Consider the following 19,862-nt stretch of genomic DNA (forward strand, 5'->3'; position numbering starts at 1 on the left):
AATGTTACTTACTAATAAGAGACATGAGGTTCTAATAGTGGACTTGTAATAGGTGGTGTCCATTGAGATACCAACATTACCACTGACTCACAGCCCAACACACTTTTGGTGTCTTGTCAAAAGATTAATCGTACCAAAAATTTCAAGAATCATTATTTTTTTTCCTTCAATTGCTAAGCTAGTGCCAACTACTAAGACAAACGAAGCCACAATAGTTTGAAAAAAACGACCAAGCGCCAACTACAAAGACAAATAAAAGCCCCACTTCAATATTGTTTTTCACGAAATACCCGAGTATGTGCTCAAAATTTCTTCTCTACTTCCTTCTAGACGTTTCATTTTTTCTCCTCACCAAAATTTCTCTTTCAGAGAATTCCAAATATAATAATGTAAGTTTGAATCCTTCAATTTGGTTTCTTCAACGTGTGTACACGTTGGAACACAATCAAACTTAGCATGATTTCAATTTGAATCCTCCACAATCACAGGTTCTTCTTATATACATAAAGAGGGTTGTAACGAATCAAAACAGTCATAATACAAGTACCCCATTTGGGGATTTTAGTGAATTCTTGGACTAAGTTGGATTCTTAAACTGTATTCAACATTGGGGTATGTTCTCTTTCAACTTCCGAAACATGTAATCAGATTGATTCCTTCAGTTGTCACTAAATATTCCTCTCTCTGCAGTTAAATTCTGAAAGTTGATCTTTAATTCTAGTAAACGACACAAAAGAGTCAAATTAAATCAATGGAACTAGTTCCGACAACAGGAAACGATTCATCAAAGTCGACATGAGTTAAGAAGGTGTAGTATACATGATTTTAGGTTTTGTTCTTGAGGTTTAGATTAAACATGTGTTACAAGGGAGAAGTGATGGTGTGAGCTTTGTTTTACATATAGAGGTGGGGAGGACGAGAGGTTTTCTTCTTGATAAAATGTCACGTTAGCAAAGATATCGGCTTACCCTTCATTATGTCGATAATGGTTTTTTTAACACGTAAAATCGGACTTTAAGCCCCTAAACTACTAAAAAAAACGATAAGCGACTTTTTAAAATAAAAGATAAAATTTGTAGGTTATTTTCCTTTTATTTTATATTCATTGCATATAACAAAAATTAAAAGTTAAAAGTTATACTACATAAGTATAAATTTAAAATTTATATTATGTTTAAACGGATGATCAGGTTGAAATGAAGTTGGTAGTTTCGAACGTAACATCATTACATTTTCAATTAAACGTGTTACATAGTTGGAATTTTCAACATTACATTTTCAGTTACATACTTGATACTTGGAGAGTTTAGTTACCTACAACCGAAACTCCTTATTTCGGGTTGGGTTGGTGGGTCGATATCCAATAGAAAACGGGCCGGTCCCGTCAGATGGAGTCATGGAGATTGGTTTCGAGCTAGAGTCGGATACCCGGATGACCCCTACCCATTACCCAACCTTGCCGACTACAAAATCATTCAGTTTGAACAGAACCGATATCAACTCGTTTCCAAATCGATTTTGTTACCCCTATTCCAAGCCGATATCTGTATCGTGTTTCTTGCTTCCTGGAATCGCTGCTCATCACCTCGCCTAAGGTTGTTTCTGATTCTCTTTTCCTTTAGCATATGTTAGCTCTGTTGTTTTCATGTAATGTAATAGCAAGTAACTCAAAAAAAAAAAAAAAAAATTCTTATGCGCAACATGAAGCTAAGATAACTGTATTTATTCCTAGAGATCAATTCGAAAACACTTCTGTTGGTTAATTGAAGATATGTGGTAAATTCCTTTAACAAAATCAATCACAAGTCCAATTTCGTCTGATCTTCTATGTTTTTGTGTTCATTGAAGATGATATATGTATGATTCTAGTTTAGAATCCAATGTATGACATATCTTCGGTTAAGCATGTATATTGGGGGAGAGAATGGGATTCCACAGACCACATCCTCCCCCAATCGTATGAATTTATAATGCCCCTTTTTACAGTATAACAAATGGATAATTTTACCCTTTCAACAAAGAGTTCCTTGATTTTCTTATCTTAATTCGATCAGAGCTTGAGGTTGAATTAGGATCTTAATTTATCCAATATTAAACATTTTTACAGGCTGCAGTGTTCTTTATACACAAAAAATTTGCAATAGAAAATCATATACTATGTTCCCAAAAAGTTAATCACTCAGTTAACTGACTATCCACTATCATTTTGTGGACATTCAGTTGTTGTTTGATATCTGATGTGAGTTTGGCGAATAATGTGTTAATATTGGTGATAAAAATACATTTTATAATGAACAATCTATATAAATTTTGCTATATTGTAAATAATTAACAAATAATTGAAACCTACATCCTTAGTTATCACATTTTTGTTCAATAAAAGCATATAAACTTCAGGTATCAGATAGTTTTGCATAAAGAAATCCCAATTTACATATCCATATTTTCCTGTTCTTATTTCATATTTCCCATTTTCATCTCTCATATTTAAGACTCACACATCCATAAGTGGAGCCATTTGTTACATTTTATGACCATCTTTTTACATCCAATCTTCATTTTTGCTAAATGGGATTTCATATAAATATCTATATTAGTGGGACCTACATCTCAACCTTTAGGCTGCCTCCATTACATGGGACATGACTAGACAATCTTTCCAGGGTTATTTTCAGTGATGAGGAGGGCATTCACGTCTTTTACAGAATCATGCTAAATCTTGATTGTTATATTATATAAGGTTATGGCTGGATTTGGGAATTTGGCACCTAAGACCAAGAATCTGGTTGTGGCTGGAGGATTGACTGGTTTTGTGTTTGGTGTGTATTTCTACACCATGAGAGCAGTTGGTGGATCAGATGAGCTTCAAGTTGCCATTGATAAGTATGAATCTGAAAAAGTCAAGCATGACCCCTAACTAACCCTCTCTCTATCCATGTTATGTAAAATTTTAACTTATTTCACACTCATCTTCTAGTGTTTTCATGGCATTTTGGTGTTGAAAACAAAATGAGTTGTGAATATAATGAAATGAAGCATGGGTTTTAAATAAAGACAAATTCTACCAGCACAGCTTAATTTGTTATAGTCGAATATTTTTAATAAAGTGTACATGCTTTGCAATTTTTCAATGTTGAACATGTGTGTATATTGGTTTTTCGTTGTTAAGAGGTTATTTCTTTTTTACTTAATGAAGTTAATGGGTTAAGCTTTTAGTATGGACATGTATACATGGTTGTTTCTTTTATACTTAATTTGGACAGAATGACTTAATGGGTAATGGCTTATGGCATCAAAATCCGGCTTAATGTGTTAAGACATGAACCCTTTACCTATTTGGTTTTCCAACTTCTCTTATGTTAGAATTGATGAAATTTTTTAAAACTTAAAATAGATGAATATGTGATATTTTTATAAAATGTACTCATTTAGTCTCATTCAAACATTTAATTCAGTCTAGAAAAAAAAAAACAAGCCTTATGTATACATCACTTTATCCATACATAAATCATTACAAATGCATCCAATTTACCCCCCCCCCCCCCCCCAACACACACACATTACTTGATGAAAAACAAACAAACAAACGATCTTGGACACATTTCTTATTCTGAAGATTTAGTGATTGATATGTAAAAGTTTCTTTTGAAAGAGAAACAAAACCCACATATTTTGGGTAACTATTTATTTATATTTTTTTGTATTACAATAGGTTTGTATCTTTTTGATGTTATGTCGATTTATATGTTATGAATACTTTATCAAATAATATATATTATATGAGTTTATAATTGGGGTTTTTATTGAAAAATGTATATTAGGATAAAGGACGAAAGTACTGTTGGATTATTCGAAGACAACATATTCCACAAGTTTTATAGATGACTGATGAGTGATGACTCTCATTTGTCATGACTTTAATTTCTATTTTTATTTATTTTTCAAAAATGACAATATTTCGGTATTTCCTATAATATAACACTTTCTTTCTTTATTTATTAGATTAATTTCAACTAGTTCTTCAAATTATATTATGATAAATTACAAATATAGCCAAAATTCTTAATAAATTAACCAAAAAAAAATCATATTTTTCAAAAATAGCCAACGACTTTACATGTAGATTTGGGCTGTTATGAAATCATTCCCACCTGTGATCTCACAAAATTGGCTATGAATTCGGCCCATTTTCGGTTCACATCTAGCCTAATAACGTTCACGTATAGGTATAAAAATCAAGATTTTTTATTTATTTATGAAATTACATATGGCTAAGAGCCACCCGTGATTTCCTCTGCCTTGACCTGTGCTTTTGGAGTTTTTCTTTAATATATTTTCCCAAATAAAAGGTTTTTAGTTTGATTATGATTTTGTACATTTTACTACGATTTGGGACATGGTTTACTATGATTATGTACATTGTTATTAGTCTATATATAAAACTATGTGAAACCCGCGTGTTGCGTAGAAATAAAACTATGGTGATTAAAATTATGACAAATATATTACGCTAACTAAAATAATATAATTATATTATTGATACATATATGGTATTATAAATATATATATCATTATTATTAATTTTGAGTTAATGATTTTTTATACTAATCATTTCATGAAATTCTTTGTTACTGATATTTAGTTATTATTTATATGTTATTAATGTCATCTGTCACTTCCTAGCAAACATTTTGATTATTTTGGATGTTAGTTTTGTTGATAAATTATAACACAACAACAAAAGATAAGTTTCAAGAGAAAATTAAAAAATTAAGAAACAATATTAAAATGACAAACAACAGAATAAACTTTAATAAAAACAACAAACGATAACTTCTAGTTAGAAATTAGATAATTAAGAAATAATATTAAAATGACAAACAAAAGCATAAACTCTAATAATATAAAATAATATGTAAAAAAAAGTTTAACATGAAGAAAGAAAATAGAAACAAATACATAATAATAATCTATTTGACGAAAATTCATATCAAACAACAATATTGCTCCAGTTTTATCTCATGAAGTAGAAATTTTTGTATTCTTAACTATTTTTCCCCCGGTCTTAATCTTAAAATCCTAACAATCTAATTTACATTCATGAACTATATATATACTCAAAATCAACCAATTAATATACCATAAGTTACAAAAAATCTTAAGTTATAATAGTTAATTAGTTGAAATATAAAGAGTTTCATTATTAAAATATTATTTAATACAATTATAAAAAGCCTTTGATTACAATCATTATTAAAAGGAAATTGAAGAATCATTGGAGTTTCAAATGTATGAAAATCAAATATTTTGGGCTCCATTAAAATAATAATTGTAAAAATTTTAAAATTTTATAATATGTTCGAATTAACTTTTCTAACCATGTTTTTTGGTCACTATATATATAATCTTAATTAATGAAATAAAAGTTATATTATACATTTGTAAACCTAATTTAGGAAACAATAAAAAAATTATTAGTTTTTTTCTTAGTATATAATAAAATCCAAACTCAACTTAAACTTTTTGTTTTATAATATTATACATTATAATTGTTTTTTATGATATCTAATTTACTTGAAATATTTTTAAAAAAAACTTTCTTTTTATCAAACAAAATGCAAAAATTGTCTCGGTGGTTTGCTAACTTTTTTTTTGTTTGCTGTCTAGCGGGTTTCAAAATTATCATTTTGGTATTTTGGCCTATTTTCGTTCATGTATTTTATCTTCCAAAATTTTTATTTTTATTTATTCTTTGTTTAACGGTGATTGTCATCATATAAAAAGAAATGGTAAATTACATGGATGGTCCCTGTGGTTTAGGGTAATCTGCATGTTTGGTCCCTAACAAATTTTTTTAACTCAGACCGTCTGAAAATGTCGGTCCAACTCTTATGTATTTATTCTATTTTTTTTAATTACTAAAAAAACAAAAAACACACTCACACAATAATCTTCAGACCCAGCAAAACTTTAAATGAAAATCAAATACACCCACCATCTCAAATAAATCTCTTCATTTAATCATCTGATTTTAAGAACCTAAACCTAGACCACATCACCGGTGATACCTCCGCCCTTTTTGCTACCCAACTTCGCCCCCTTTGCTGCCACATCGTCGACGGAGATTATGTTCACAACTATGGTCTCTCTCTCTCTATCTATCTATCTATCTATCTCTCTCTCTTACTTAGTTGTCAGAGCCCCAAAGAACACTAGATCAGTGGAACCCGACCACCGGTGGCATCATCATCACCGTCGATCGTGCATACAGGCCCGACCCAATACCTGGGCAAGTTGGGCTATGGCCCAGGGCAGCAAAAAAAAGAGGGCATAAATCTGGTCCATTAAGTAATAGAGTATATATTGATTTTGGGCCAAAGTCTAGTCCAATAAGTGGTTTGATACAACGTCCGCGTGCGTCTGGGAGGCAACATATCACAGTTAAGAGCGTGGGCGTTGAATCATCCAAAGCATCTTGAGAATAGCAATCGCCAAATCATATGAATGGTCTAGAAAAACACAAATGTATAGAGATCGAGGAGCCTTACTTGACTGAGTTACGTTTTCAATTTTCCATTCTGATCGATATCTATTTCATTCTCATTATAGTTTCTCTGCTTCTCTTTTAAACCTATTGCACGTATATTCTACATCCAATAATCGAAATTCCGATTTGTGTTACTTAAATGTTTGTGTCTTTGTGATTGTTGGATTTGGTTGCTGATAACCTTCTTGAGTTTTTGTATGCTAGGTTTGATTTTTTTTTCTAAATCAAACACAGTAAAACTGAAGATTTGTGAGGTTTTGGATTTGGATTCTTATTTCTCTTAATCTGATTCCTTTTTTCTTATTTCAATTTCCGATTTGCCTTTATTGTATTCTGATTTCGATTTCTTTTTCTAAAGCAAACACAGAAAACCTGAAGATTTGTGAGGTTTTCGTTTTGTGGATTGGGTGAGTTTTATTTGTAATTTTTTTTCTCATATTCTGATTCCGTTTTTTTCATTCCAAGTTCCGATTAATGTTAATTATATTCTGAATTCTATATATTGTTTTCTGAAGTAAACACACTCGATTTCTAGTCTGGTTGAGTTTGATTTCTAAATTCTTTTTTCTCTTATTCTGATTCCATTTTTCTCATTCCAATTTCAGATTAATGTTCGATGTGTTCTGAGTTCTATTTTATTTTTCTGAAGCTAATAGCGAAAATCTGAAGATTTGTGAGGTTTTTGATTTTCGGATTAGGTTAGTTTGATTTTTGGATTCTTATTTCTCGTATTTCTGATATCATTTTCTCATTCTTATTTCTGATTTATGTTCTTTTTTTTTGTTTCAGGAGTCATACCATATAATTTTGGGTGAGTTTGATTTTTGCAGAACAAGAAAAGGTTAATAATTAAAATGGATTCTTATTTCTGACTCTTAGATTCATTTTCGAGATCATTTGACATCTTGAAAGTGAAAACAAAAACATAAACTTTGGTTAGGTTGGATCTTTCTTTGCTTAGCTTTAATATCTATATTTCTTGAGTTTTTAATATGTTTCCTTGAAAAAACCATCAGGTGCTCAAAATTTAAAACGGAAAAAAAGAGAACACGAAGAGGCTAATCATGAGTCTAATCATATACAAGGTCTTTGAAGCCTGTGAAATCGAATATTTGAAGTATCATGACACAAGGGTTGTTTTTTTACAAAGTTTTGATTATTGTAAATAAAGAAATGATTTTGTTTCAAAAAATATATAGATAACTTTTAAATGATATTTGTAGGTTTTTATTTGTATTATTTATTTGATTATAAAATTTATTGTATCTTTCTTTTATAAATTTTTTATATATACATTTTGTTTATTTTACGGTACATTTATAAGGGCATAAAGTTATTATCTCGTCCCGGGTATCAAAAATCAATGGACCGGCCCTGCGTGCATACAACATCTGTAGCCCACCATCATCTCCCACGTTTTTGTTGGATTAGTGTCTAAGTCCATAACTATTTTGGTATCTACTTGACCCGATTATGAGCATGGTCCTTTTGGGTTGCCTTCACCATAGCAATATGTAGGATGAATTAAGGAGAGCAAGGTTTAATTATGATTTATTAATATATTATGGGAATAATATATTAAATGAGAAATCATATTGTTTAATTAATATTAGTCAAGAATTAATTAAGATTTAATTTTGTGGCTAAAAGAGATTAATTAAACTTAAGGGACTTATTGTGTAATTATAAGATAATTACATAATTAGGCTATGGATCACCTTGGAATAATAGGTTGGATGAATTCTATGGGGAAGCCCATTAGAAATCGTCCAAGGCATTTTCCAGAAGGGGTCCATGGGCTGCTTAGAGCTTAAGCAGTCAAATTAGGGTTTCCTTGTTAGATAACCCTAATTGCCTACCTATTTAAGTAGCCCCTAAGCCCCAAAAACGTGGACAACTAATCCTTTTGGGTTTCCAGCCGTTTTTGGTGCCTCCTCTCTCCTCCCTCTTCATCCAAGTTGCTTAGTGGTGTTTGTGACTCCATTAGAGGTGCAACACTTGAGGCACTAAGCTTTCTGAAGTCAATCAAAGCAAGGAATTGATTGTTATTACTATATAACAATCAAAGGTAATTACTAAACCCTTATTTCAGTTCTTATATGATAGATCTAGGGTTTATAGCTTTGGATATTCGATTGCATGTTCATTAGACAAACTAGATCCAAAAGCTATTAGGGTTTGCATGTACACCATAGGAATGATGTTTTGCTCGAAACCCATCAATGGTATCAGAGCCTAGGGCTGTTTGTTTGATGTATTTGATGCTATAGTTGATTATTCATGCTTAAAATCGAAATTTTTTTGGTTTCTGGGGGCTGAACTCGCCGAGTCCATAGTGAACTCGACGAGTCCAAGCTAGACTCGACGAGTCAGAGTCGCAGGTGGAGCAGATTTCGGGATTTTGACCTGTTTTGGCTGTGGATAATTACCTAAAACGTTTTTTGTTAATAAAATCCGATTTTTATCAATATTTGGAGATTATCCTTGCCAAAATAGAAGATAATTGTCAAAATTTAGATAATCTTTTGTTTTATTAGATAAAGATTGATTATTTGTAATTTAGATTTGAATTATCTTGTGAAAAGTTTCAATTTTTCCCCTTTAGGTTTTATAGTTTAAATTTGAACTTAAAAGTTTTGTTTTTGAAATTTGAATAGTTAAACCCTAATGTTTTGAAAAGTTTCAAAACTTGCCCTCAAGTTTTGGAATTTAAATTTTTGATTAAAAGTTAATTTTGAAATATTTAAATTCTAATCCCAAATGTTTTTGAAAAAGTTTCAAAACTTGCCCTCAAGTTTTGGAATTTAAAAGTTGATTAAAAGTTTGATTTTGAAATGTTAAATTCTAAAACCCTCGCATTTTGAAAAGTTCAAATTACACCCTTATGGTTTTGTTAATTAATTAAAGTGTATAATTAAAAGAGAGTTAATAAATCCATAAAGTTTTGGTTTACATTTAATTAAATTAAAAGTATAATTTATTAAATTAGACCACCTAGTATTTTAAAAGTGTAAAATACACCCTACACTATGTATATATGACATTAAAAGTCTAATATTATATATGTATAAGTAAACAGTCAGTCTTACCATTAGTAGGCCTCATTCACGAAGCTGGTCTATAAGGGGTGTTTAAGGAAATTGCCTATAAAATGGCGATTGAATGGGTATCCACTCTTACCCACCGTACTCTTGACTAGTGGAGGGTCGTTAGCCGAACGGGTAGGATAGGACGAAACCTTCCATTATAAGTATAATGAAGTACAAAGTAACTACATGCTTTTACAAATTCCCAAATTCTAGTTACTTTAGGCAAAATGTGAAATTGTATGCTAATCCATGGAATTACACTTCGTACCCTTGTCAAACGTTAGTGGAGCGTGCGTGGTTAACCGGCACACTAATTTGGGGTTGACATTGGTTGTGAAGGGTGGCTCGATGTTTATCATAGATCAATGGAGCGTGTGTGGTTAACCGGCACATTGATTAGGTGATAGTATCATTGAGTGCATCACGTAGATTCGTATGGTTATTCACACCTTATTTGTGATCCTCGGCATCCCAGTCACAAATAGAAGGGCATAATCGAGATTAATCATGTCATTGAAAAGTTCAATGAATCTCAAAAGATCAAGGAGTTTCAATTCATTTAAAACTTAAACTTCATTTTGTTTTTCATGGTGGGAATCGGTAAATCGTCATTTACCTACCTTCAAATGTTCTGCAACTAGATTACGACATCCCTCTTCTAGGTTGTAGAATGTTGTGTTGGATCCTAGCCTTGATGTTCCATTTGGGTGTTACATCAAGGATTCTTATCAACTAACTTGAATTTTCTCCCGTTTTGTAGATGTCTAAATCTTACAATGGTCTTCCCAAGTCCCTTGGAACAAGCTTTCCAAATGAAGATGACGTTCCACGATACGATCAAGGAAATGAGAGTCATGCTTCACTTCCTCCACCTCCTCCAATTATTCTCCCTAACCCACAAGTTCAAAGGCTTGAAAAGTTCAAGCTCACTCAAGCCCTATTGGCAAGTAAACACGAAGATGGGAAACATGTGTGTGCACACGTCTTGGAGATAAAGTCACACATTGACAGGTTAAGGATGTTGGGTGTCGAGATTTCAGGTGAGTTGGTTGTTGACTGGGTTCTTCAGTCACTTCCTGAATCATATAGTGAGTTCGTAAGAGAGTACTATATGATGGAACACGACGTGACCCTCATTGATCTCACCTATTTGCTTATAGCTGCTGAATCAGCAATGATTTGGCGTGCTGGTCAAGCAAATTTGTCTGGTGAATCAAACTCACAAACTTCAATGGACACTGGCAACATTGGAAGTCCAGAAAGGACTAAGCATGAGATTGTCCCATGTGCTGTGCCAAAGGAGTCAATTTGCTTTTATTGCCTAGAGAAGGGGCATTGGAGACGAAGCTGACCAAACTACCTGAGAGATCTAAGAGATGGGAGAGTCAAGGAATATGGCTCTACTTCAGGTAAAATCCATTATCTAACTCTGCAAGTTCCTATTTTTTATTCTTAATACATGATGTGATAAGATTACATTTTGATGTTTTGCAGGATCAAAGAAAAGAGAGGAAGCTTAAGGAAGAAGCGTGCTGAATCTGATCATGAAGAAATGGATTTCGATCGCATGGATTCGAAGATCAGATTTTTGAGCTGCTAATCTAGAGTTAGGATAGAATGATAAGAAATATGAAATAACATAGGTTTTCAGTTGAATTGCATTGTAAGGACAAATTTTTCCGCAATAAAATAAATTTTTATTTTGTCTTATTTATTTATCCTTGCAATGGTGTGTATGAAAAATTGATGTTTAATTGTTTCTATTATTAGCAATAATGGATTTGGTTCTTAATTATGTTATTTGTGGAAATGTCGAGAATTTGCCAAATAAGGGAAGATTCTCATCGCCCAAGTTTCAATTGGACAGAAACTTGGAATCATACAACTTGGTTGCGTGATGAATGAGAAACTTCATATTTGGAAATTAGACTATTTTTAACAAAGTGTCAAGAGAAGGACTAGGGGATCGAGTACACTAGATTGTGCGTTGATCAAGTCCACCACAAGAGTGATAAAGATATTCTTCATGATTTACTAAAGTTTAGTAAATATGGTTATACTTATAAGATTAAGTATAATTCTGAGTTGATCGAAAGAGTTTCAATCAATAGCAGAACGAATAAGAAGAATCAAGTAGGCAGAAAGATAAAAGTTTCTCTATTCTAAGAAGAAGGGAGAGTACCTTTTATTGTGTTTTATGATAGGTCTTAATGATTAAGAACCATGTCTCAATTGATCCTCTAAGTAAGTCTTAGTGCAATTGCATGTCTAAGAAGAGGAATCAAGAATTGTAGAAATGGTTAAATCAAGAAGTCAATCATACTTCGTTCCAATATCAAGTCTTAGAGTCAAGATTCTGACATGAGTGACAAGTCTTAAGTAGGTTTATAACACTCGACAAATGTGGAATTTGGAAAAGTTTTCTTATTCTGGCACATTTGAAATTGGTAAGTTGTGATGTCTTGGATAAGACAAAGACCAACCAGGACCAATTGTGTGAAGTGTTAAACTTGACAAAAGGCTACACTAACTCTTGAATATTTGTTTGTCAAGAAATGTTTATTGACAAGAGAATCTTATATGTCAAGGAGTCAGTGGGAGTCTTAATGGTCTTGAAAAGTTTCAAGAACAAATCAAGAGTAAACCTAGTTAATCATCACTAGCGCACAACTTGAGGTTTCTGTGTCATTCTAATTAAGCTAAATATGTATGTGAGTTCTCATTTGAATGCATAAGCTTGATCAATGGAAAGTACATTGATATGTAGGGGTGAGTTGCTTGGAAGACATGGTGGGCACTCGTGTTACCATGAGGCAATAAATCAAGATTGAACAAGTTCAGTCCATATGGTTTTGGATTTGTTGCAAACTTTCGTTTTGACGAATTCGCATGGATAGGAACACATACATCATAAAATCTAAGTGTCATAAGGTTTCCCTCCTTCATGAAAATGATTGTGAGGAAATGCTTTCACTAAGAGAGATTTTAAGAAGATAGCAATTGTGAAAATTGTATTCTCAAATTCGATTATGATTACGACATCCCTTTTCATAGTTCGAATTGTGAGATTTGGCAATTGGTCTGAACATTTGGGACTTAGTAACATAAATTCTGAATTGTTTAGACACACATGTGAGCTATCTAAGACAAAGATGTATGAGCTTAAAAAGCTTAGATAAAGGATTATCAAAGCATCAAGTGTTAGAAATATGAACTTAAGGAATTCAATAAGCATTGTCTTCTAGAAGTTCAACTATTTTCTGAATACATGTCAAAGCTAGTGGGAGCATAAGTGTTATGCTAGTATTGTAATAATCATCGTGTTAGTGGGAGCATGATTATTATGGTAAGTATTGCAAGTTAGCAATATTAATTATAGAAAACAAAGATTCACTTTGCAAAGTTGCAAGGGTTGAAAAGTTGTTTTGCTATAATTAAGGGAGAGAATATTATACTTCGTTTCAATATCTAAAAGCTTAGATCGAGAAATGTTAATAAAATTTAGTCAGGGATACATAGCACATTCTCAAAATTCGATTATGATTACGACATCCCTCTTCATAATTCGAATTGTGAGAACATGGCTAACAAAATATTATGGCAGAAGACTGATAATATTTGACCGTTCTAAAATTTTCCAAATGCCTAGGGCATTAAGAGGGAAAAAGGGACTAGAATCGGTTTTGACTAAAATAAATAAACAACTATCAAATGACGATCTGAGGTTCACTGAGGATTTGTCGCTTGTGAGCAGTTGGAAGTATAGTAAAGGAAGGACCATGTTGACATTATTTTGAATAAATAAGATTCTATTTAGAATGAGTTGTCATATGGCAAATATAGAAATGTTTCCATTAATTGGGAGTTGGAAATTAAGAATTTATGTCTAGATTAGAAAATTTTAGGCAAAAAGGATGTTCAAAGGAATGTACTTTGAGTGAGAGACATCACATCTATATAATTGTTTTGTAACAATTTCTGATAGAGTACTTTGTGATTTCATTGGCCAAGTCTTGATGACTTTTGTGCTATGACTTTACGAAAGGATTGTTGCATAAAATGTTAGAATCTGACATATTCTAAAAGTGGCAAGAATTTTGTATTCTTATACTAATAATAAGGATTGGGGATTGTGAAATGAGTTTCATTGGAAAAGTTTTTCAATTGATCTATTTCACAAAGTATGGACCATAGGAAACCAAAGTGTGCATGCTTGGAGCATGAGACAATTGTGGTTATAATTCGAGTAATAAGTTGATTTTCTGAAACAGTAACCAATGAATAATGAGTAATCAATATGGTGTTTAAATAAAAGTGTTTTTATTTACGCTCAAAAGTTTTGGGGCCATATAGGATTAATATTATTATTGCGTTTCACTTTGCATGTTTTGACTTCCAGAATAACTGGGTTATTCAAACCTCCACAGTCGGTCATACGTTGGAAGTAGGTATGAAGGAAGACTGTCATGAATCTGTCTGCAGATTGTCTAAAGTGTTTAGACATAGCACAAGTTTGCTGCAGAGTTCATGAGTGCTTTGATAAGATTAAAGTATTGGATTAAACCCACGATCACTTGAATCACTTCATGGATTTATCACGGGTGATTAGTGAGACGATAACATTGTATATTCTTGAAACCGAGACGTGTGAGTTGTTATTTGTTGGTCGGTTGCACATTAATGATATGTAAACGCACCAGTAACTTGGTGTTATAAAACTTATTGTTGTGTGTGATTCGATTAGTAGGTGGAAGCGAGCATTTGAGTCGAAGTTTATCCATTCCTTTTACCCAAAGTGGGATAAAAGCGATATCTGTGGGCCTCTCGATGATTTAGTGATGACACCCTAAGCGCTTGGCCAAGCCGGGACTAAGTTGATGTGTTCAAATGTAGTCTGTTGTCAGTCGTCATAAATCATATGTCGGGAAACAATACATAGACAGAGAGAATGATTTAAATCCATGTCTCATGTCTATACGATATCTTGTAGAATGGAGGAATATATGATCCCTTATCTAAAGGACACGCGTATCTGATAAGATCAGAGTTGACAGCGGCTTTTGAAAGCTACGATTGTTGATCAGGTTCTGAAGTAATGCGTAATAGTTATTAGACTTATCCAAGTGGGAGACTGTTGGATTAGTGTCTAAGTCCATAACTATTTTGGTATGTACTTGACCCGATTATGAGCATGGTCCTTTTGGGTTGCCTTCACCATAGCAATATGTAGGATGAATTAAGGAGAGAAAGGTTTAATTATGATTTATTAATATATTATGGGAATAATATATTAAATGAGAAATCATATTGTTTAATTAATATTAGTCAAGAATTAATTAAGATTTAATTTTGTGGCTAAAAGAGATTAATTAAACTTAAGGGACTTATTGTGTAATTATAAGATAATTACATAATTAGGCTATAGATCACCTTGGAATAATAGGTTGGACGAATTCTATGGGGAAGCCCATTAGAAATCGTCCAAGGCATTTTCCAGAAGGGGTCCATGGGCTGCTTAGAGCTTAAGCAGTCAAATTAGGGTTTCCTTGTTAGATAACCCTAATTGCCTACCTATTTAAGTAGCCCCTAAGCCCCAAAAACGTGGACAACTAATCCTTTAGGGTTTCCATCCGTTTTTGGTGCCTCCTCTATCCTCCCTCTTCATCCAAGTTTCTTAGTGGTGTTTGTGACTCCATTAGAGGTGCAACACTTGAGGCACTAAGCTTTCTGAAGCCAATCAAAGCAAGGAATTGATTGTTATTACTATATAACAATCAAAGGTAATTACTAAACCCTTATTTCAGTTCTTATATGATAGATCTAGGGTTTATAGCTTTGGATATTCGATTGCATGTTCATTAGACAAACTAGATCCAAAAGCTATTAGGGTTTGCATGTACACCATAGGAATGATGTTTTGCTCGAAACCCATCAGTTTTCTCCCACACCCACACCCACACCTTTCGCCTCCAATACTATCTTCCTTAAACCCTCCGATTTAAAGAAATCTATTCAGGCCGATGGTGATTAGGGAAGAGGGATGAGATGTAATCAGCAGTGAAGGTGAAGGTGGTCAGAGAATATGACCGGACAAACACAAAAGCTTCTCAGATTTCGTAAGAAATCTGAATATTTTTGCCAAATTTATCAAGAAATCAACCATGGTTGAATGATGAACCCACATAAATTGGGGTTTTGTTCAACAAAACCAGATATATCAAGAAATCAGCAAACCCAAAAGCAAAATCATTTAATTCCATCTATGTCATCTTCATGTTTTATCAACAAAACCAAAATGAGGGGTGAGGAGGTCGGAAGTGTCAGGTACGATGCTGGTTTTGGTGGTGGAGGATACCATAATTTCATGTTTCCTGGTGTTGTTTTCTTGCAACTGATGAGAGAGAGAGAGAGATAGAGAGAGAGAGAGAGAGAGTATATATATATATATATATATATATATATATATATTATCAGGTAAGAATGAGGGGTAAGTAGATTAGGAGACCGATGATGCCAGCGAATTTGAGTTTGATTTCATTGCTGATGGTTTCAGAAAGGGGATGATTATGAGGGTGGGGTTTGGGTATCTAAAATCGTTGGTTTTCATGGCCGCCGAACGTTGGATGTGAAGTAGTGGTGGTTGTCGAAGTGAAGCTACGGTGGTCATCGGACGTGATTTAGTTGTGGAAGCCAGACATGAAGGTCGAAGGAGAGGGAGTGAGGGAGACAAAGAGTTTGTTTTCAGTAGGTGTGGGAAAATTATTTTTTATTAAATTATAAATAATATTTAAATAAATAATAAATTAATAAATAAATAAAAATTGAATTAAGAAAAGAAATAGATTAGGGTAAAATAGTCTTTTTAGAACGGACAGGAACCAAGCGTGAAACAAAATTATAAAATAGGGATGGTCCGAGTTAAAAAAAAAATTCTTAGGAACCAAACACGCAGATTACCATAAACCAGAGGGACCATCCGTGTAATTTACCCAAAAAAAATGAAGACTTTAATATACAAAAAAATAATAATAAATAAATAAAAATACAACTTAATTTTCTTCTTTTGCCACTAAATATGCTATCATATCAATATCTACTTATTTCTCGCGTTATATAATAAACGATATTAAACCGACAATTATCAATTATTCATTGGTATTTCGATTTTTTTGTTAATTAACAACTACAATTCATTAATAGGACTAACAATTTCTAATATATAAAATTAATAATAGCTTATGCAAACTTATGAAGGAATTATAGACAAAATGGTTATAAATAAAAATATGAACTACAAAATTTTTGAACCAACATATATTACATTCATTGAACTTAAAATTTCATAAAAGAAGACCATATGAAAATAAGAAAAAATATCAACAAATACGTTAACTTATACAAACTAACATCTTTGAATACAATGATTACCTTTTTATCGTTTTATATAAAAACATGCATCCTAAAATAGAAGTGTGTTTATTCTTAGTCTATCTTTTTCTCAATATTATTCTACAAATTCTAGAAATACGATCTATATATGAACTATATATAATAAGGACAATTAAACACCACAAATGAGAAAACTCTTGATTTGTAGTAACTAATTAGTTGAAAATTAATATATAAGTTAAAAACTTTTTAGTGGTTGTGATTAATTAGTTGAAAATTGAAAAGTTATTGGAGTTTCAAATCAATATGGTGTAAAAAAATGGTTATCTTGAACCATATTGATTTGGAATGATCTCTTTTATAAGATATAAAGATATAGGTGTAGATAAAAATGAAATATGAGTGTTTTTTTTTAATATATTTTTCCAATTACTTTTTTTTCACTAAAATAATATGAGTTCTATTGAATATTTTTCCAATTATATTTATGTTCAAGAATAATATAACGAAGATACATATATAAAACACTAAAATACCCAACAATTTTACAGTTGGATTTGGCCAGCTATGAAATCACCCCATTACCTGTGATTTCACGAAATGGATTGTGGATCTGGCCCATGTTCGGCCCACATCCAACCTGATAACGTGTAGCCGTGTAGGTATAAAAATCAAGATTTTTTTTTTGAGTAAATTACTGAAATCGTCCCTATGGTTTGGTCAAAATTGCATGTTTGGTCCCTAACATTTTTTTGCACTCGGGTCATCCCTGTGGTATTATTTTGTTGCGTTTTTCGTCCCTCACGGACATAAAAAGACTATATTACCCTTATACTTTATTTTTTCACCAAATTATTATTTATTAATTACAAAAAATTAATTAGGTAATTTATAAGACAAGTGGGACCCACTCCCACTCTCACTCTCACCACTCCCAACAATACCGTCACCGGTCACCGGAAACCACCGCTACCACCAGTCACCGCCAATCACCATCATCCACCACCGGAAACCTGAAAGCGTATCCAGAAAACCCCTCAGGTGAACTTGAAATGAAATCCTTTACCACACAAACTTGAGAATCTCAAATAAATCCACCACAACACCCACAAAGAGATCTGGAGACAGAGAAGAGACTAAACCATTGCAACCTGCAACACTATCACCCAAACCATTTCCACCCTCGCCAGAAAAATTATACTAGAAACCAAAATCTTAAACCCTAAATGAAAATAAAAATGACAAGAAAATCCAGAAACCAAATCAACTTAACCCTTGAACTTGTTACAGAAGGAGATCCAAGATGAGGGAAAAAGGGTTTGAAGTCGTTACCAGCAGCACCACTACCATTACACCTAAGAAAAACCATCGATGCATATTTCTAAAAAAAACCTAAAATCCATAGCTTAAAACCAAAACATTCAAAACCAAAATCGCATGAAATCGATCTAGAACTCAAAATCTGGAATCCAAGAACGATGAATCGGTTGTGGTTTCAGTGGCAATTTTCAGTTAACTATCTGATTTTTAGGGGTTTTAGTAGCGATTTTCAGGTGACGGAGGGAGAGTTGTGGTTTTCAGGGGGGTGATGTTTCCGATGACATAAGAATGAACGATGGTGATTGAAACAACATGATAAGAGAGTTGATTGTGTGGTTCCAGGAAGCAGTGGTGTTTCTTCGATGGTGGTAGTGGTGATGATGGTTTATTTTTTACTCCGATGAAGCTTCCGGTGGATGGTGGGAGGGGTTTAGAGGCAGCAGTAGTGTTTCTTCAATGGCAGAGGCAAGAAATGAGATAGAAGGATACAAGGAAGAGGTGTAGGGTTTTGGGTGGATCCCATTTCCAATTCTAAATAATAATTTACATTATTTAATAATAAAGAAATAATATTAAAAACTGAAAAGAAAAAAAAGGGCAATATAGTCTTTCCATGTCTATAAGGGACGAAAAATGTAAAAAACTCATACCACAAGGATGGTCCGAGTGCAAAAAAAACGTTAGGGACCAAACGTGTAATTTTGATCAAACCATAGGGACGATTTCAGTAATTTACTCTTTTTTTTTTTGTGAAATCGCTAATAACTAAAAGCCCCTGGGATTTCTCATTTCCTTTGGCTTGACCTATGTTTTTGGAGCTTTTCTTTAATATATTTTCCCAAATAAAAGTCTTTTAGTTTGATTATGATTTTGTACATTTTCATTACGATTTCGGTCATGTTTTATTATGATTATGTACATTTTTACTAGTCTATATATAAAGTTCAGATATAATGAAATATGAGTTTTTTTTTTTTTTTTTTTTAATAATATTTTTCCAATTACTTTTTTACTAAAATAGTATGAGTTCTATAGAATATTTTTCTAGTTATTTTTATGTTCAATAATAATATAACGAAGATACATAAATAAAACACTAACATAAAATATTTCAAACACTAATAAGAGTACGGAGAAACTTAAATTAAACACTAATACAAATACATAAATACATAATTAAAAGATTACTACTAAGAACGGAAGACATAATTAGATAAGTAAATAGTTATTATCATTATTTCTTATTACATTCGACAACTAACAAAAAACCACAAATTAGAAATACGATATATCTTTCAAAACATTCCAAGCGCTTTCATGTGCAAAGTCGGCCCCATCACTTTGCATTATTTATTGCTCCCTATCCGTTTCCAAAATATCATCTTCATCTTTATTCAACAATTCATAAGCGGTATTGTCATCAATTTTGTTGAAAATCTCCACCTCTTTTATTAAATCTTTAAACTTAGTCTTCATTTCTTTTTTTCGTAGTCTCTATTACCTAATTCATATTGAAA

At 32.3% G+C, this 19,862-nt stretch overlaps 1 long non-coding RNA gene across 1 annotated transcript; it reads left to right on the forward strand.

Annotated features, from left to right (window-relative positions):
- Nucleotides 1-1,310: 1,310 nt before the first annotated feature.
- On the forward strand, nucleotides 1,311-3,191 carry LOC145106978 (uncharacterized). The gene is made up of 2 exons (XR_013707674.1): nucleotides 1,311-1,595; nucleotides 2,741-3,191. It is a non-coding gene; the product is annotated as an uncharacterized LOC145106978 (long non-coding RNA).
- Nucleotides 3,192-19,862: the final 16,671 nt, after the last annotated feature.

The sequence above is a fragment of the Lactuca virosa genome, chromosome 1, assembly GCF_052849685.1.
Source record: "Lactuca virosa cultivar CGN04683 chromosome 1, Lactuca_virosa_CGN04683_v6, whole genome shotgun sequence".
NCBI lineage: Eukaryota > Viridiplantae > Streptophyta > Magnoliopsida > Asterales > Asteraceae > Lactuca > Lactuca virosa.